This window comes from Equus quagga, chromosome 3 (assembly GCF_021613505.1).
Source record: "Equus quagga isolate Etosha38 chromosome 3, UCLA_HA_Equagga_1.0, whole genome shotgun sequence".
Lineage (NCBI taxonomy): Eukaryota > Metazoa > Chordata > Mammalia > Perissodactyla > Equidae > Equus > Equus quagga.
Genome location: NC_060269.1, coordinates 98,005,445 through 98,022,607, shown reverse-complemented (window position 1 = coordinate 98,022,607; position 17,163 = coordinate 98,005,445).

The following is a 17,163-nucleotide window of genomic DNA, read 5'->3' as shown; positions in this document are numbered from 1 at the left end:
AAAGATTACTGAAAACTTTCCTGGTAATGCTTGCTTATCCTTGCTTATCCTTTAGACCAGCATATTCAAGCTTGGTTTTGTAACAGCTCATATATCTTAAAGATGTTATGATTTTAAAACAAGAACATAGACATTAGAAATTTTAATTCTCTTCTGAAATGTACAATATTTCACATTTTTTTAAGGAGAGAGATCAAAAGCAAACCATGTCATGACTTTGTTTTAGCTATACCTTGAAAAACCTCAACTTTTTGTGAGTGATTGGATTGAAGAACTTTAAAGGATATGACATTCATTTTTTCTGACAGTTCCCTCAAATGAGACCAACCTGTTGAAGTTCCATATGTAAATTCATCACTAGGACAGCTGAAGAAAAAATCGTGATGATGAGTCTAACCTCCAGTTTAGTAGATGAAGAATCTGATGTCCAAAGAGACTGAGTGGCTTTCTTACAGTCACAGAGCAGGCGAGCAGCTGAGCAAAAGCTCAGAACCCAATTCCCTGAAGTTCCAGCCAGTTTACACTACTTGGAAAGTACTTTTTAAAAAGGAGAAATTGAGTAGAAGCATTTAATATGCTTATTAGCCTTTAATGTTGCAGGACAGACTCCATTATCTGAGGTTTATCTGGTCTGCTAAGCATGCAACAAGATGATTTTAATAGCTAAGAGTTCTTTAAATGCTTTATTGTGAAAAAGTGACCTAAATCTCTCAGTAAAAGGAAAATGAAGGGAAACGATGTTTTAGATCTGTCCATAAGATGAAATCCCAAATCCAAGTCAGGTCATTGGATGAAGATTCTTTATAGAGGTCCTCAAATATAGCTTAGTCCTAATGTCATTAATAATGTTGTCCCTTTTAATATTTAGAGACTTTGTCCCACTTTGTAAATAGAAATGCCTTGCTCATGAAAATACAGCCAAATGTTTCTAACTTCTTGAATTATAGCTGCCTTTTAAGTTTTGAATACACATCATTTGCCAAGGTAAAAAATGGAAAATATAATCCATAATGTAGAATTTGGACTAGATAATGTCTAAGGACACTTATAGCTCTCAAATTTTAGGTATGACCCTGAGTAGCGCAGTAATTGCTATCTCTTATGTACAATGAGATTACATGGGATAAATTTATCCGTTCTGCGAGCATCAGCAAATGGGAGAGAAAAACTCTCATCACCAATGTTTATTAGTAGTCTTAGTATTCCAAAATCCAAACATAATAGAACTTTAAAACAGCCTGAAAACAAAGAGATTTAATAAGTCTTTCTCAAATAATTATTATAATACTGGGAAACTTGGACAATTAAGGCACATATCACTATCTGCTAATTTCTTCATTATACGAGGATTGCACATCGTGCAGCTTCTTTATTATGATGCTTCATGGACTAATGTTCTCTCAGATGTGAATCATGGATCATTGAAAGAGACTTGTAGATTCCTAGTCCTGGAAGAGCTTTGAGCTCATGGTGTGTGGTTAAGAAGGCAGGCCTTGGAATTTGATATCAAAGTTTGAATCTTATTCTGTCATTAGTCCCTGTGAGACCGTGGACAAGCTGCGTAAACTTTTCTGCCTCAGTGTCCTCATCTACAAATTGAGGATAATAGTAGCGCTGACTTCATAGGGTTGTTGGGAGGATTAAATGACTTACTACATAGAAAGCACTAGGGAAATTTCCTGGTACATAGAAAATATGCTGTTAAATATTCTTTGCTATAACTGCCTAAAATTCTCATTTAATAGTCAAGGAAAGTGAAACCCATCAGGATCAAGTGGTTTTCTTTACATTTCAGAAAACAGAGCTTTATCTGCCATAGATTTAAATCCATGTAATTAATCCCAGTGGATTCTACAGCGTGTAATGTCATCTTGTGCTGACAGCTCATTTTGGACTTTGAAAATAACTTTTTTTCCATAAAAAAGTGAATTCAATCTGATTCATGTGATCCAGCATAGGATTACTTCAAGTCTGGCTTTATAAGTCATCAGAATATGTAACCGTCTCTGCGTGTTAGGAGAACTGGAAATGCCCTATGACAGAAGTGATTTCTCTCCACCCACAGAATGATGCCTGCAATTCGTTTATTTTAAGGATTTGTTTCCTGTTTCCACACGTTTTTCTGTCAGGGAGAACACTTTACGTTTTATTAATCATTTATGTCATATTTAAAAGACAAATCAAAACGGGGTTTTGAAAAGGGGAAAGGAGAAGAGAAAACAAGGGTCCTGGGCCTGAGAAGTGGAGCATAGAATTGGGTGGTTCGGGAATTTGATAGAAGACTTCGTCACAAGTTTGCTTGTAATCAACTCTCTGCTTGAGTACTCCTAAAGTAACACCTGTCCTGAAATTAACGAGTCTTACTCTGTTTGTAATGCACTAAAGCATGTGCTGGGCACAGTGGAGGACGGAGACTTAAATGACATGGTCACCATCCTTACATAGTGCCCAATCTAGTAAGAGACAGAAAACAATCACACATGTAATGACAGCAGATTGCCAAACCCAGCAGAGCTGGTGGAAATGAGTAGGAGTCAGTGGGAAATCACAGTGGACCAGCACTTTTCACTCTTGCAACCAAAATACCTTTAATGGCCAAGGAGAGTGCATGTGGAGCCTAGGGATTGGGGACCTGCCATGGAAGCCTAATGGCCCATACAAGTGGGAAATTCCTTAGAAATCACTAGTTTAATTTTAATTTAAAGATTCCTGCAACACTTCCTACTTAACAATTTTTCCTTGATTATTACTGTTATTTTTTTGATGAGGAAGATTGGCCCTGTTGCCAATCTGCCTCTTTTTGCTTGAGGAAGAGTGGCCTTGAGCTAACATCTGTGCCCATCTTCCTATATTTTGTATGTGGGTCACCACGACAGCATGGCTTGATGAATGGTGTACGTCTGCGCCTGGGATCCTAACCTGTGAACCCTAGCCACTGAAGCAGAATGTGCCAAACTTAACCACTACCTCACCAGGCCGGCCCCTTTCCTTGATTATTTTAATGCGCCATAAAAGTGATATTTTAATTTACTTTACACCCATTAAAACTGATTCTCCAGGGAGATGCCCATGTTGATCCTGTGGTTTCTTGTATAATCTGGTAGAATGCTGTGCAACCCCGAGGACCAGGGTGCTCCAATATGGTGCTCAGGGGTATGAAAGCATACAACCTAACACCTATGGTCTTTCCTGTGTTCATGTCTCCATTCATGACCGCCGGTTGCCTGTATATTCCATTAAAGCCTATGACTTGTGGCCAGGAAGAAAGCAAGTGTTAGACTGGCCTATGCTTTCTCCTCCATACTCTAATTGCAACCTGCTGACATCCCAACACCATTTGGATCAATAACTAGCAGAGGGAGGAGATGATCAGGGAAAAAGTAAATCCATGTAGGAGTTGCATGGTGGTCACAACCCTTCAGAGTCCTTAGCACTGTCAAGTGTGCCTGTTGGGCCTAGCTTCCCCATTTGAAACCCAACATTTATAGGTTTATTTTTTTCTGTACTAAGCAGCAAAAACAAGGAGATACTAGAATATGACCATTCTGGGTAATAAATAAAGATAAATTGAAATAGTATGAACATTCTCTACTCCCCTCACTCTCCTCCCCACTTTGGACATTAGTCAGAGTTTTGTATAATGATGATATATGTTTATGTTTGTTTGCATAATAAGGAAAATATAATTTGTTATAATTTCCAGGCTGAACTAATATTTTGTCCTTCAAAGTATTTTTTTTTGAGATTGAACTTTCAGAATTTTGTGTTTAAAATAATATGGTCTACTCTCTTAGCAATTTTCAAACATATAATACAGTATTATTAACTATAGTCACCATGCTGTACGTCACATTCCCAGGACTTATTTTTTATTTACTGGTAGATCCTAAAAGTTCTCATCACAAGAAAAAAATTTTGTAACTATTTGTGGTGATGCACGTTAACTAGATTTACTGTGGTGAACATTTCAGAATAGATACATATATCGAATCATTATGTTGTACACCTGAAACTAATATAATATATGTCAATTATATCTCAATAAACATATTGATATCACAAATATCTCAAATTCAGTATTTAGACATTTTTTAATTAAAAAATTTTAGTGGACAGCATTAATAAGTTTTAACAAAAACTCATTTGTACCTAACACCATGCCTAGCATTTAATGTAATGGGCATTCAATAAATATTAATTCAATGGCTGAATGAAAAAACACAGTAATGAGTGAAATTAATCACAGAATGTCTTTTAAAGAACATAGCAAAAGATGAAAGAAAGCACTGCCATAACTCTATCCTAGGTAAGTTCTTGACATTTTCTATTACTTGCATATTTTGGCAAATTAATATATAAGATCTAATCATTAAAACTTCAAAGAAATGGTTTTGTTAATTTACCTAGAAATTCACATTTTTAAATTTATAAATGAGTCAAATGAATCATCATTTTTATTTACTGGTCATTGAACTACTCTGTATACTTAGTAAAAGCCTAGAACTCAAGAAAGAGCCACCTGAATTGTTTAAGGTAAATCTCGTCCTCCTTCTGTTTTAGGAGGGAGGGGAAAATGTTCTACTTCATCCCCATACTTGCCATTGTTTGTAGGTAGAAATTAGTTGAAATGTGTCTGTGTTGTCTATATTTTTTTTGTTGATTAAACATCTATAAGTCATCTAGCTAATTGTTGATCATCTGTGAGGTACACAACTGAATTGTCATTTTTTTTTTTAAAGATTTTATTTTTTCCTTTTTCTCCCCAAAGCCCCCCGGTACATAGTTGTATATTCTTCGTCGTGGGTCCTTCTAGTTGTAGCATGTGGGACGCTGCCTCAGCGTGGTTTGATGAGCAGTGCCATGTCCGTGCCCAGGATTCGAACCAACAAAACACTAGGCCGCCTGCAGCGGAGCGCACAGACTTAACCACTCGGCCACGGGGCCAGCCCCTGAGTTGTCATTTTTTGAGTTAAGCTCCCTACTTGTATTCACGTACTAAGTACTAAGTAATTTGCACCCTGGTGAGATGGTGTTAATGAGGAAGAAAAACAAACAGAATTGGATACCCCATAAAGACTGGGCAACAATTGCAAAAAAATTAGGAGAAAATCTGTCCTGAGGGAGCTGGATCCCTCCTATCACTTTGCTTCATTGTTTTCAGTTCTGGGAAGGAGAGCGAATTTCTAAGACTGTCTAGTCCAGGTTTGCCTAAGGAAATAGAAATTGATTTCATATGAGTCTTCGAAAACATGGAGCCAGCATGAATTCTTTTATCTGTTACCACTATAGAAATTATCAGTACTTTTTAATAGAAATTACTAACGTACAATTTATTAGCACATTTTTAAAGACTATCTCAAAACCTACAAGTTTCACATGTAAAAATGAAGCCAGAACACTTTAGGGAAGTGGCTCTTTGGTTCCTGGCTTTTATGTGTTTATGAGAAGTTGAATGAACAATTGTTTTCCTGAATTTGGTAGATTTACATTTAGATTCGACATGTCATCTGTATGAAAGCAGATGTGGTTAGCAGGGTAGTAGATGGAACAGAATTCATCCCATGAAAATCTCCCATTAGGTCACATTCAAAGGGGCTTTTCTTTCCATGACACCGTGTTTTCTTTGACATAAAGTTCTGCCTTTCTTGCTCCCTATCCTCTACCAGAAATACAAATAATTTGCATATGGAAAAAGTTTTTGCCAAATTTTGAGACATACCTCATGTAGCTTCCTCTATATCTTTTTGTGGCTCCTCATAGCAAAGTTAATGTGAGACTTTTATACAATTGGTGATTTATCCATAGGAAAACAATGCCTTATTCTTATTCGTGAAGCATCCATGATTGAAAATTCATTGAAGAAAGGGGACTTTAAGGGGGATTTCTGAAATCCTTGGGAAATTCCACACATGGTCAAAGGTCTCAAGCTTCATGACTCCTGCAGCAGGTCAGCAAATGACATTGCCCAGGAATTTATATTGAGTCATGCCTCAGGAATTGATCATAATGGAGCCTGAAGTGAGCTATGGATGACCACAGTTACCATTTGGCTTCTGAGCCAGGAGGACTCCTGGAAGAGTTCCTCAATTCAGGAGATGTTTTCATGTACTCACCATGCACTAGGATCTTGGGGTTCAGTTCAGAACCTCTTACACGGAAGTCACTGTCCAGAAGGGAGAAATAAAAGCAATCGCTTATGATACAGTATGTTAGGCTAGAGCAGTGGGTCTTTAAGTCTGTTCTCTGGACAAGTAGTATCAATTTCACCTGGGAATTTATAGAAATGCTAATTCTGGGGTTCCCCAGACCTTCTGAAACAGAGACTCTGGGAGCAGAGTTGTGTGATTTGTGCTTCAACAAGCCTTCCAGGCAATTCTGATGTGCCCATTAGGTTAGAGGGAGGCTCACAGAATTTGCAGAGAGCAGATCTGGAGACCTGAACCCAGATGGGGCGAGCCGAGGGCAAGGTGGAGAGTATGCCGCTGCCTAAATTTTGCAAAGGATCAGCAGGTTTGTTGATCAAAAGAAAAAAAAGGCGCGGGGTGGGGGGGCATGGAGGAAGGGTGTTCTAGACAGAGTGCATGCTAGGGTCACAGAACCAAGAATGGAAAGACTGAAGCTGAGAATGGAAGAGGAGACAGACCTAGAGAGGACTCTGGAGAGGCTAGAAGCCACCCAGTGGAGAAGGACTTTTTCCATGGCAAGGAGGGTAAACTATATCCTGAAGCTCACGGGGTGGGGTTAGACAGTGAAGATTAAAAAGAGGGAAATACATGATCAGATTTGCATTTTAGAAAGTTCACTGGCAGGAATGAGTGAATGGTGGAGGGCTGAAGCTTGAGGTTAGACCAGTTCGAAGATCTCAGTGGTGTTCCAGAGAAAGCAGGGCTCAGCCCCGCACAGTGGGGCTAGGGAAGGAGGGAGGGCTCCAAATGGGAGAAGCGTTTAAAAAAAAGTGACTTAGTAAAACCACATGTTATATCACAAATGACAAAGGTAGGTACTGACAAGAGAGTGGAAGGTGAAATGAATAGAACATACAATTGTTTGTACAGTATAACAGAAATTTTCAAATATATGCTTATAAATATAAATACAATATTGGAAGAAATATATACCAAAATCTTTACCTCTGAGTAGTGAGATCACAAATAATTTTTGTTTTCTTCATATTTTCTTTATTTCTCATATTTTCTACACTGAATGTGAATCATATTTATAAACAGGAAGTACAAGTGTTAAGTAGGTAGGAAAGAAGGAAAGGAGGGACGATGGGAGGAGGAAGGAAGAGTCATATTTGACGGCTGAATGGGATAACATATGGGAAGTCGGAATGGTTTCATAAAAAGGAATAAATTATAATTGCTACAGGAGTCTTTTAAACTACAGCCTGTCTTAAAATTACCCACAAAGCAGTCTTGACAGGCTATAACACCGAGCCCAGCAGTGGGATGTGGAGGGGGAAGAGGAGAGAAGTGGATATAAGGTGGGGGCCGAGCTAGGGGAGTAAGTAGATTGTGCCCTTCCTGGCTGTCCATCAGGTCAGCCAGAGCTGCAAAAGTCACAAGAAGGGCATGTGTCTTTGAGTCTGACGTCTTGGATGGAGGCTGCCCTGCTAAAGCTGTGCCGGGGACTGGCTGCCCAGACCCTGACCCAACCCAGGCCTTGCCTCACTGATTCAGAGCATTTTCTGCTCTAGTTGTTGAGATAAGTAGATAATTTGAATGTGTTGGAACAGAGATCCAATTTTTGATTGTCTTGGCAGCTACTTGGTTTATTTTCTGGACACATTTCCCTGCTACAAGAAATGACGTACAGTTCTAAAAAAATAATTAAAATAATAGAAGAAATCTATGTAGCAACAGAGTGTATTTGGCAGGGATCTAGGCGTGAGGGAAGTAGTGTTACCAGATGATGTTAGAGAGGTTTGGGATCACGTCACTCATGGAGAAGCAACAAACGGCTAGTATTCCAGGAAATCCTCATAGTAACAATAATGAATCCTATCCTTTATCACTGTACTGAGCACTTTACAAACATTATTATTTAATCCTCACAACAATCTTGTCCGATTGCTGAATGTAGGTAGATGTAGAAAATGACAGGCTCAGATGTTTAAACGCAACAGTGAACACACAGACACACACACACACACAAACACACACAGAGGAAATGAGCAAGTGGACAGGTACAGTTCTGGAAAAATGAGAAAATCTGAGGAAGACAGGACCACGTGCTTGCCTAAAATGCTGACGGCATTTCCTGAAACTCTCCCAGCCTAGCCTTTTAGCAGCTCTTCCTTCCTAGACAGGAGTGTGGTGTTACTGCTTTCTAGCCACGAGGTGGGGCTTGTATTGGGACATACTGTACAACAGCAGGATGCTTGTGTGAGCATTTTCCATTTAGAAAACTTGCTGCATTGCCACCTGGATATGATTAAGCACCACCCGTAGTAGCTTACTACTCATCACCTTACCAGGCTGCAGGATTCCACGGCACCCAGCATGGAGTACGTGCATAGTTCAAGACCCACATCTGGAACGCTTATTTACCATAGGAAAGATAAAACATCTGAGTTTTTCAGAACTTCTTTTTCACTCTCTTTGGCATATTTATGAAGGTAGGTAGGGCGTTACTGTGCTATGGGTTATTCCAGAAAGCCCCTGAAAGGTAAAGGTGAGCCTGAGCTACTTTTTCTCTTTTTTTCTTTTTTTAGAATACTAGTATATTGAAGAAGAGAAGCAGGGAAGAATAAAGAAGAAGAGGAAGGAGAGAAGAGGAAGAGGAAGAAGAAAAAGGAGAAGGAACGTTAAAACAAGATTATAAGACTTCTTTAAATAAATGAAATGCCTATATTTAATAAATTACACTTTTAGGATTGCATAAATATATTGCAATAGATTCATGTTATTAAAAATATAAGCACTTCCTCATGCATTCACCCTCGGTGTCCCAGATGGGATAAATAAGTCAAAGTTGAATATTAAACATGTTCCATTTTCAATTCTATCAATATATCTTTGTGACCGAGGGTGTGACTTTATTCAGTGATAACATCAAAGTTCAGCTTTAAGACTTTTTATGAATTCAAGGCCCAGGACAAACATACCCCCATCCCTTACCACACCCCTTTGATAAAGTCTTCGCAAAGCACAGATGTTACGGAAAAGATCTGATGGAGGGGGTGGTGATAGGGCACATTTCACTCTTGAAAGCAGCTTCAGACCTATCAGAAGCTTTTCCTGATGTTTTCAGACCTCTTAATTTCTAAACATAAAATGATCTTTTGAATTAAGGTTTTCTGGACTGAGGCCACTGTGATATAAACTCGCTATGGGCTCCTGGACCTATGCCCACCCTGGCCTTAATTCTGCAGAGGTCAAAGAGCCCAGGCTTTGGGGTCAGAGACCAGGGTTCCGATTTGAATTCAGATTTGAGCCCAGCTGCTTGTTAGCTGCATGTACACAATTTTTGCTACGTAAGCCTCAGTTTCCTCACTTGTAAAATGGAGATGATAGTACCTGTTAGAAAAGAAAGTTCAACAGAGTAAATTTGAAGATCTAACTGGCTTTATTAAACGATTCATGAATTGGGCAGTATCTCCTCTATGAAACAGAAGGGCACTCTGAGGAGCTGTGCAAAATGAAAAGCTTTTGTAGGCAGAAGAGGAGTGGGACAAAGAAGTCGTAAACAAAAGAAAGGATTATTTCAGGTAAGGTCACCTTCCTTTGGGAGAAGGGTGAGGGTCTGTCTTGCAAATTACCTCACCATGGTTAATCAGGAAATTCCAGACTGACTGGTTAAAGGTCATACTCCTGGAAGGGGTTGAAACTGCAATGAAGTCTTGGTTTGCTGTCCTGGGGGCAAGTGATTCCATTTTGGTCTTGTTGTTTCTTTTTTTTAACACAGCAAACACATAAATTTGTGGTGAGAATAAAATGAATTAACTTCTATAAAGAACTTAGTACACTCAAAACTATATACAGATTCAATGCAATCCCTATCAAAATTCCAATGGCATTTTTCACAGAAGTATAAAAAAAATTCTAAAATTTGTTTGGAACCACAGAAGACCCCGAATAGCCACAGCAATCTCGAGAAAGAAGAACAGAGTTGGACACATCACACTTTCTGATTTCAAATTATATTACAAAGTCATAGTAATCAAAACAGTATGATAATGTCATAAAAATAGACACATATATGAATGAAATAAAATAGAGAGCCCAGAAATAAACACAAGCATATACAGTCAACTACTTTCCAACAAAGACACCAAGAATACACAATGGGGAAAAAATAGTCTTTTCAATAGATAACGTTGGGAAAACTGGATATCCACATGCAAATGAGTGAAACTAAATCCTTATCTTACACAATACACAAAAATCAACTCAAAATGGATGAAAGACTTAAATGTAAGACTTGAAACCACAAAACTCCTAGAAGAAAGCAGAGCCAAAAAGCTCCTTGACATCAGTCTTGGCAATGATTCTTTTTGGATATGACACCAAAAGCACAGGCAACAAAAGAAAAAACAAGTAAGTGGGACTACGTTAAACTAAATGCCTCTTCACAGCAAAGGAAATCATCTACAAAATGAAAAGGCAACCTATAGATTGGGAGAAAATATTTTCAAGCCATATAAATGATAAGGGGTTAACATCCAAATATATATAAGGAACTCATACAACTCAATAGCAAAAACAAAACAAAGCAAAAACTCCCCCCAAAACCCCTGCCTGATTAAAAACTGGGCAAAAGACTTGAATATGCATTTTTCCAAAGAAAATATACAGATGGCCAACAAGTATATGAAAAGGTGTTCAACAACACTAATCATCAGGGAAATACAAATCAAAACCACAATAAAATATCACCTCACATCTTAGTATGTTTGTATTGCTATTACTGAAAAAAATTATCAATAAAAGATAAGGTATGTTTGCCAGGATATGGAGAAAAGGGAATCCTTGTACACTGCTGGTGGGAATATAAATTGGTCAGCCACTACAGAAAACAGCATGGAGCTTCCTCAAAAAACTAAGAACAGAACTACTATGTGATCCAGCAATCTCACTTCTGGGTATACATCCAAGGGAAGTGAAATCAGGACCTTAAAGAGATTCTGCACTTCCACGTTCATTGTAGCATAGTTCACAATAGCCAAGATATGGATACAAACCAAGTGTCCGTTGATGGATGAATGAATCAAGTCAACAAGTTGTACACGTTAAACTTATACAATGTTATGTTTCAACTATATCTCAATAAAGTTGGAAGAAAAAAAGAGATGGTGATATATATATTCCATATGCATAATGGAATATCATTCAGCCTTGAAAGAGAAGACCTTGCCATTTGCAACAGCGTGAGTGAACCTGGAGGATATTATGCTAAGTGAAACAAGCCAGACACAAAAAGAAAAAAAACCTATATAATCTCACTTACATGTGGAATTTTAAAAAGTTGAATACATAGAAGCAGAGAGTAGAACAATGGTTAGCGGGGGTGGAGAGGTGGAGGAAATGGGCAGATGTTGGTCAAAGGGTGCAAAGTTGCAGTTATATAGGAGGAGTAAGTCTAGAAATCTAATGTACAGCATGGTGACTATAGTAATAATACTGCATTGAATGTGGGAATTTGCTAAGAGTGTAGATTTCAAGTGCTCTCATCACACGAAAAAATGATAGGAGATATATTAATTAGCTTGACTGTAGTAAGCGTTTTACTGTGTCTATGCATGTCAAATCATCAGGTTTTACACCTTAAACATATATGATTTTTATATATTAAAAAAGAATCTAGTACAGTGACAAGAACACAGTAAATATTAAACTACCCCTCCCTCCTCACTTCCCTTCCTGCCTCGATCTTCTCTACGCCACCAGGCACACTCACCACTTCATGTGACCCTGGGGTGTACTTGATGAGCTCCACTCAGGACACGGTTGGAAGAGCTCTATTAAGCAAGAATTGCCCCATACTCAATGTAGCAATATTAGTTTAGATACTTTCTCGAGTGTCTAAGTTGATGGAGATGCCATCCTTCCAATTACTTACACTTAAGACCTTCGTCATAAATGAATTTTCTTTTTGTCACATCTCATACTCAATCCCTAAGGAATTTGTGCTGTCTTTAAAACATTCAGAATCTGACTACCAGTTACCACCTCTGCTGTTACCACCCTGGCCTGGAGTAAACAATTATCGTCTCTCTCCTGGATTTTTACAATAACCTGTAACTGGTCATCCTGATTTACTTTTGTCCCACTACAAACTCTTTATTCCCCCTAGCAGCCAGAGGATCAGACCCGGAAATGGCTCTCCACTCAGAGGGAAACCCAAAATCCTTGGAATGGCCTATAAGGCTTGTCTGATCTGGCCCCCTACTCTCAGTCCTGCCTTCCTGCTCATTCTTTCCCCCTCTGCTCCAGCCCCAGCGGCCTCCTCACTGTTCCTGAAGTACACAACCATGCTCCCAACTCCAGCTGTTACCTCTGGTTGTCCCTTTGCCTGGAACATTCACTCACATAGCCACTTTTAGCCAATTCCTATACCCTTCAATTCTTAGCTCAACCTCAGTCTCTCAAGGAGGCTTCCTCTGACTCCTCAAAGCTGTAATCTGCTTGCGCCCTCACCCACCTGACCCCCGATCCCCCTGCCCTGCTCTACTTTTTTCCCATAACATTTATCCACCTAAGACACTCTCCGAGGGTAGCCTTTTCTGTTTGTGTTATTCATTAGCATTTCCCAAGCAACTAGAAAAGTGCTTAAGATATAGAATGTGCTCTGTACCTGTCTGTTGAATGGATGAATAATGGGCAAGTGTGGTCTCTTTGAATGTACTTTCAAGTGATAGCCATCACATTTGATGTTTTTGCTTTCCAGCAAATCACATTTCTTTCTTTCTTTCTCTTTCTTTCTTTCAAATTGTTTTTGCAACTCTAACCGCGTTACTTATTTCACAATAAAGGTTTAAGAGTTGCAACTTATCTAAGAGTCATAGGGAAACCAAGTAAGAGGAAACGGTATCAGGAGAGAGACGAGCACAGGAAGCATTTCTTCTCATTCTTAGGGGCTGAGGATGGGGGTTAGGAGTCTGACGGGAACTCACACCATCCTCATGACCTCCAATTCTAGGCTCTTTCATTGTCAAATCATTTAAAATTAAGGCCCTTCTCCTCTTAGTTAATGAGAACCTTGCAATGACACTTTTTAATTAGCTACATTTAAGGGCAAATGTAAATTCTGTTGAAGTTTTCCTGAATCTGAAGTTTGGACAATTATCCTCCCCTGGCACGAGTGGTCAAGTTTCCCAGAAGAAGTTTTCCATCTGTTACGCATCTTCTCTGCTTCTTGGAATAATACATCAGACAGAAGGGACTGTGTAGACAAATTCCCTCATTTTACAAATGAAAAACCTGAGCTCTTAACAGGAGGAGGAACTAGTTTTTCTACTAGATGATGTTGTCTCTCTTCACTGAATCAAGATGCTCTTCTCCAGCCTTGGATCCTCTCAGGCAGGAGACAGTGGGAGAAAAAAGGGAAATGTGCTCAAAACCAAGTCTATGAGTCTTAGAGACACATGAGAGAAACTTCCTGAGGCAGTATAGACTCCTTGCACTCTGTTTGTTCAGGTTCAAATCCTAACTCTGCCTCCTAGTTGCTGGGTGACCCTCTGCAGTTTACTTAACGTCTCTGAGTCTGTTTCCCCATCTGTTAAATGGGAATAAATAATACTAAAATATAGGGTTAATGTGAATACTACAACAAATAAAACATGGTAGTAAGATCCTGTTAGTACAATTATTCTTGAGTTAGGCTAAAATCTAAGTATGTCAAGTCCAGAAAAGAAATGTGCCACTTTAATTCTTCTCATTGGCCTTAGCTCTCCAAAACCTGCTTCATTTCTCCCTGGTTCTGTTTACTGTGTGCTGTTGAGGTCCTGCTTTTCTGGCTGAGTCTGTTAGTTCTTATCTATTTCTCCTCTCTCTTGCCTGTTTTGTTTTTATCTCCAACTTTGTAAGAGATGGTGCCAGTGGTGTTTTTCAGGTCCACCACCTGCAGCTGGGGAAAGGGAAGTACATGAAAAGCTCATCCAACTGTTTTGCAGTGAACAGTTTTCCTTTGTTTCAAAACTCCACTGGATTCTTCGGGTGGTGGTTTCCTCCTTCCTGGTTTAGGAACCACAGGAAAGAATTTAATTTTGATGAGTAATGTGATGCAGCTGAAAAGGAGAACTCTCTAGATGTGGCAAATAGTAAATTATGCTAGATAGGAAAATAAAGTACCTAGAAACAAAAGGGCCCAAACCTGGAAATCAGATAACATCAGGCACCAGATTAAGCAGAGATGGATGAAAAATCTTTATATTCTTATTTTGCATAAATTTAGGAAATTCTGAGACTGGCTCCCATCTCTAAACCCAGATACAATCTGAACTATTTTCTAATTTTGTTTTTTTAATGTGAAAATATCACATAGTTTTTTTCTTTTTTTCTTTTCTTTTTTTTTTTGGTGAGGAAGATTGGCCCTGAGTTTGCTTTTGTTGCCAATCTTCCTCTTTTTGCTTGAGGAAGATAGTCCCTGAGCTAACATTTGTGCCGGTCTTTCTCTATTTTGTATGTGGGACATGGCCACAGCATGACTTAATGAGTGGTATGTAGTTCCACACCTGGGATCCAAACCCACAAACCCCAGGCCACTGAAGCAGAGTGTGTGAACTCAACCACCACACCACCAGGCTAGCCCATGTACTTTTTTTCTTGAATTGTATCTCTATTTGACCAGCTGAGAGAATTTTGAAAGGACTAAAATTTCCCCCTCCCCCTCAGCAAACTTTTGCCACTGGCACTGCCTTGTAGCAGATTAGCTAAGAAGGTTGCATTAGTTGAAAGTTACACTCAGTTTTCATCTTTTTTGGATGAATTTGGATTTTACTCCTGTGAACAACAAAAAAAACTGAAGGTCATTCATACCTTGAGTTCATTTGATATGAAGATTCTCTTCCTCCTCCTCATTCTTCTCCTTACACGTCTCCATCTTCTGTTTTGAGAACTCCAGGAATTTCTTTCTGAAGTCTCTGTCCCGGGCATACCCAGAGACAGCAGGTAGCAGGTGGAAAATATCATTACTCTTTCAGCTGACATGACTTGAAGATAGTAAACTTGGGATTCACTCATTATTCTCAAGTGTTATATCTCCAATTTACTCTTTACTTTTTAATTTTTTCGTTGAGGAAGACCAGCCCTAAACTAACGTCTGTGCCAATCTTCCTCTATTTCGTCTGTGGGATGCCGCCACAGCATGGCTTGATGAGCCATGTGTCGGTCCACACCCGGGATCTGAACTGGCAAACCCTGGGCTGGCGAAGTGGAGCGTGTGAACTTAACCGCTACCCCACTGGGCCGGCCCCTCCAATTTACTCTTTATTGATCCTATTTGTTAAGAGTTTTTAATGGAGGCCAGTAAACTTCCTGAAACTTGACGCACAACTTTGTACATTTACACTTGGGTGGATTTAGGGGTAAGCCCAGGGCTTAGAACTTTCATTAAATTTCCAAAGGATTTGGTGCTTCAAATAATAAAGGTTAAGAACCACTGAGGTGATACCTAGAAGGGAAGATAATCGGTTTTTAATTTCAGCACATTCAAGGTTACTTAGACTAAATTTGTGGGACACCATTCATGTTCACTCTGGAAATACCGTCTGTGTGGTCTTCTTGACTCTCCACAGTCTGAAACACAGGTGACGGGAAGGAGGGAGCAGCAGAGCCCTTCTCCGTCAGCAGATGTCAGTCACTGGTACCCCCGCCTGCTGCTCTCCATCCCTCCCACTGCCCGCTATATTGTGCATCTTACCCCAGCCTGGGAGGTACCATAAGAGATTGGATGGTTAATTCACTAAAGGAGGAGATTGCTGCCTGATTGAACTAGTTAATTGTTTTTTTTTTTGAGGAAGATTAGCCCTGAGCTAACATCTGAGGCCAATCTTCCTCTTTTTGCTGAGGAAGCCTGGTCCTGAGCTAACAACCGTGCCCATATTCCTCTGCTTTATTTGTGGGACGCCTACCACAGCATGGCTTGCCAAGAGGTGACATGTCTGCACCCAGGATCCGAACCAGGGAACCCTGGGCCGCCGAAGCAGAACATGTGAACTTAACCACTGTGCCACTGGGCTGGCCCCTGAACTAGTTACTATTTTGTCTATCCCCCACTAAATGAGAGCATGAACTAAAACCGTAGTTTCCAAACTAGATTCTTCGGAGTTCACGTAAATAAGACAATTGTCCCTGAGGGAGAACAAAAATAGACAAAGATAAACATTTTCACTTCCTTTTGTTGACACTGCTCTTGCTGGGGAAAGCTCTGAGAACTGGGGAATTTGTACTTTCATTCAAGAAATGTTTATAGAGCACCTGTTTGGTGTAGGCTAGAAGCTGGCACGAGGCGCGGATGAGGTGGATGTGGGCTCTGACTCTGTGGAATTTCCAGTGAAGTGAGTGAGACATAAATCAACCAACAACCATACAAATGGGCTGAGAACTCCTCTCTTTAACAGACTCCACCAACGCAGAGTTTGCATTCCAGCCAAATTGCGTCTTAAACACTCCGCAATCCCCAAGGCCTAAGTGGGGAGAAGAACTAGTTAAGGTGAGGCTCATATTTTGATACCAAAACTTTAAAACAATCAAAGTTTTAAGGAGTGTTGTGAGAAACAAAATATAGGAATGACAACGTAAAACCTGTTTTTCTGCTTAAATTACTTTCTTCAAAATGCTAAGAGTTTCATCTCAGCTCAGCTCTTTAAAATATCATGTGTCTATAAAAACAAAAGATCAAAATAATAAAGGAACTTTTAAGAAAAAAAGAAAAATATTCTTATAAAATTGTACCACCTTGAATCAGCACTTTTAAAACCAGTTTTTCCCAGTCACTTAACTCAATGCCTTGGGTGGGTTTTGTTTACCTCAAGACACAATTAAACACACACGCAAGTCCAGTAACCTCTAATAGAGCAACTTCCCTTTCTGCCAAGTGATTTCATTTCCTATGATCTGTACTTCATATGAAAGAAATTCTAGTGACAAATAGTACACAATTGTTGTCATTCCATTATCGTAAACATTGGTGTAAACAATCACCAAATGTTTTTAGTTA